A 4,442-nucleotide genomic window follows, 5' to 3' on the forward strand; every position below is an offset into this window, starting at 1 on the left:
AATGATAATTAAGACCTGACTTATTTAATGTGTCACTAAATGTCACCTCACTCAAATTAGACATACACACTTCCAAGTAAAACTGTAGAGGTTTGGTGTTAGTTAGCCGGCAGGGCCGGAAGGTAATAACAACAATAATAATAACAACAACAATAACAACAATAATAATAATATGCGCCATTTCTCCTAAGACATAATACAATGCATGGAAAACGTCAGGTAAATATAATAAAATTCAAGGTTCTGGAGTCCCATACGGGAGGCAATCCAGATCAATTCTTTGTTTGGTGTTTAATTATTCTTGTGACAGATTCATTCCTCACGGGCGAAAATGTTAGTAAATTCAACAGGGCTCTTATATGCGTATGACATAAAGTGAGAACAAGAAATGCTCTATTACTTGTTTTTCGAACAACGTAATCATGATAAAACAAGTTAAATGTGAAACAAAGGAGTTGTTATTGCAATATCTGGGCAGTCACGATATATACATATTTTAACATGTAATAAGTAATGAGCAATCGCCAATAATAACTGTAACAATTTTCCCTTAGAAAAATATATGCCCTTGAGCATAAAGCAATGGCGGATAAACGTACAAAGAATTATTATCATTAAACATCTATAACCATCACAATCATAAGATTACATAGAATAATTAACAACAAAGTACTTAAAGGAATATTACCTGCTAATTAATACGGGTTAAACACTTATTTTTCACTATTTTGTCTCACTGCCCGCCGATCGTCTTTCTACCCATCTCCACACTGTTCTCACTTCAACTAACTAGGCTTCCTTCCAGAATTCCCCACCTAAGCGTTTGTTTTTGCGCTCACTTCTACCAACCGTCAATATTACGTTTTCATTATTATACAACACCCTCCTAACAGATGACGTTGAAGTTTATACGATAAGTATGGTTTTGCACAATGTATCGGTTCCTATGCGCAGCAATCTTTATATGTCTAAGCCGATTTGTCAATTCCAGAGCAAAATACATTTTTAGATATGGATATACGCATTAACATAGCTTTCATTTTGGCCTGTCAATAAAAATTAATTGAAAAACATATTACTACGAATTTTTTGCTAATATTTGCCAAAGCTACCGCACCGCCACTCTGAAAATGTAAATATCTACAAAACTCTTCTAATGAACTTTCTAAAATAAACTTTGAATATAGAATTTTATAAGCCCCGACTATAAAGGACTTTTTATAAACGACTAATCTTCACGACTTCATTACAAATGAAATGTATTCGTATAAATCTATGCACTCTGAAACTTACAAGACAATTTTATGTGACCCATCCGTTAAATCACATTAAGTTTAAAAAGCCTGAGTTAATGTAAAAAGTTTGTAGTCTGTGTCTATCGTCTTTGTCTTGTATTTGTTGTGAAATGAATTTAATTCTCTAAGTTGTGCTAAAAACTGAAACGACTCTAGTTTACAAAATCGAATGTACCACATATAAAGATGTTAATTTTCTCAGTGCTGTTCATAAATAATAATCGGGCGTTTTCTATATAGTGACACTAAATTACCAGGCTAAATTTGAATGGCGGATTCCACGTCACAAATTAATTAAAAAAATCTTATAACATGTGCCAGGAAACGCATTGTTTTCAAGATGCAGGGTATTTCAAGAAGCAAAAAATTATTGAGAAAATCCTCGCAAATAAATCTGTATTTCAAACAAAATATGTAACATGAATACTTGAATAATACTTATTTAATTTAGTGCCCTGAAGCTGAACCAGCTGTTTCACCTCACCACCAAAATTGCTAGTTCATAATTTTTTAAAGAAGCTTTTCCCAAGATATATCGATTATCCTGTATATAAGATTTTCATCTGATGGTGATGATAGATAAAATTTCTCTGGCAAGATGGATTCCAGCTTAGTATTTTCGGATCCTCGCACAATGCGTTTTGGACGAAGAAAAGCCAACAAACAGTAAAACACGCGAATTATATTTCCTTAAGTACCTATTTATAAAAGTGTTCCGACTATGAAGATGAAGAAAAACTGAAGTTTAATATGGTAACTGCTCAGTAATTAAAAAAATACTATCTCTGAGTATTATGGGGCCATGCGATAATATAACGTGAATAAAAATTTATAAACGGCCGAACAGGACATAGCCATTCTTCTGATTTGTGCAGTTAAAAACGTACTTTTAATCTCGCCAATGAGTTTATAGCTTTGCAGCGTGCATTCAATTAAAGTTTGATGTGACTTTACTCACAATTTTGGAGTGTGTGTTTTGTGGCAGCCGATATCGATAATCAAATTTAAACTACAGCAATATCAGGATGGCTCGAATGCTAATATTAAAAGTAATTTTGCAAAAAAATGTATATTTATTTGTTATTTTATACCCGTTCTGAAATATATAAAATGACTTATAGACCAGGCGATATCTGTTTTGGTTTGGGTGAATCGTATATCCACGGAGACTTTTGGCTTTTTCACTAGAAATTAAAATTTTTCTATACGCATAAAAAAAACGTGGGCTTAACTTTTGACGGCATAATATGTTAAAAAAATTAGAAAAATGTCATCGTTTTTCTTCCTATTTAATTATGTATCTTTTCAAGAGTTTATTATAGGCGAAAATAGAAAAGGGAAAAAAATGTTTGTAATTAATTTTTTTACAAAACATGACTAGTTATAAATCGAATGAATCATGATTGTTATGGTAAAAATCGAAAAAATTACAAAAATGGGGTTAAAAACAATACTTTTTAGGGAATTTTTTGGGGTATATAAATTGGGTATAGGACCTTTATACTTGGCTCAAGAAAACTTCATGTTATGTAGAATCTTCACACCAAATTTCATCAAGATCGGTTCCATAGATTTTGCATAATAATTTTGCAATCCAAATTTTGAAAAAAAATTTGCAAATTTTCAAAATATTGCACAGCAGAAACCAAGGCCCTTAGATACTAAAAAATTTAGTCACGTATAGAAGGGCTTTCAAGCTTTCAAAATTTTTTTGAAAAATTCGAATCCGTCAATTAGGAGAGCTCTGGCGCTTGTTTAAACATTGGTCGAATTTTTGTACTTATAAACAATTAGAATAACTTTGTGAATATTCAATCAAATCAAATTTTTTAAACCAGGTTTTAAAAGTTCTTGGAAAGACGCTTCTTTACAAAAAAAAAACAGATCGATTGATCAATTAGTTACGTAGTTATAGCCGATCAAAGTTAACCGTGATTTACACTAAATGTACTGGGATATCCGGGCAAATTTTTCGAAAAATATCTTTGGCATTCCAAGTACTTGCCAGGTCTAAGATTACAATACTTTTCTTCATTGGCAATCTACTTTAAAACGTGTTTAAATAAAATCGTACGGGTAGTGATGGTGGGGGAAGCAGAGAGCGCGGCCGCTTCGGCCTGCTCGAAATTGAATCGGCGCGTTCAAAACCGCGATGCGTTTAAAAATTTTTAATATCTCACCTTCTAGAGGTCCGATTTTGATGATTTTTTTTTTCAATTTTAGCGTATTTTCAAATGCCTATCGTTAATAATTATTGGTCTTTCAACAGTCCGATAATTATTTATCTTTAAACTTCCTTTACTTATCAACTTTATTTTTCTATTGTATCAAAAGTAAGTGCATAAACTTATATACTGTTTATCAAAGATCAAAAACAAATTTATTTAAATATTCTGAAATTGTTTAAACAACAATTATTTTCAAAATATGACGAAAATTAGTAATATATAGAGTTAATTTCTCATTTGCTTATATTTTAAACAATAAATAATATTTGAATTATACTTTAATCACAGAAAAAAATTAATATTAAAAAAGGAATCTTTCTTTCATTTCAATATATTATTTCGTATTCGAAAAGTACAACCTTGAAAGAAATAGATACACGTACATACCGTTAGGAAAAGAATCTCTACAACATATACAGTGTTATTTTTTTTATTTGAAGTAATAGACTAGTAGGTACTTCCAAATGCAAAGTTGTAGGAAATAACTTGATTAAGAAAAATTTATAAATATTTTTTCCGGTGTTGCCATTTAAAAAAATATCGTTTTAGTAGCTACTGCAGAAATCTGGCAACACCGGAAATAATTATTTGTAATTTTTTTTAAAAAGAAGCGTCTTTCCAAGAACTTTTAAAACCTGCTTTAAAAAATTTGATTGAATATTCACAAAGTTATTCTAATTGTTTATAAGTACAAAAATTTTTCAAAAAATAATAATAATTTTCCTTTCCTCTCTTTTCCATTTAAAGGATTAATTTTTATTTAATTTAATTTTTTATTATTATTTTTTTATTAAAATTAGATTAAATTTAAACAAAAAAACTTTTTTTTTTAAATTACTATGAAATTGACCAAAGTGGGATTAATTCAAGAGCGATTTTCTCAGAAACCGTTAAAGATAACGATTTGAAACAAGAGTAC

The sequence above is a fragment of the Anoplophora glabripennis genome, unplaced genomic scaffold (assembly GCF_000390285.2).
Source record: "Anoplophora glabripennis isolate ALB-LARVAE unplaced genomic scaffold, Agla_2.0 scaffold1944, whole genome shotgun sequence".
Lineage (NCBI taxonomy): Eukaryota > Metazoa > Arthropoda > Insecta > Coleoptera > Cerambycidae > Anoplophora > Anoplophora glabripennis.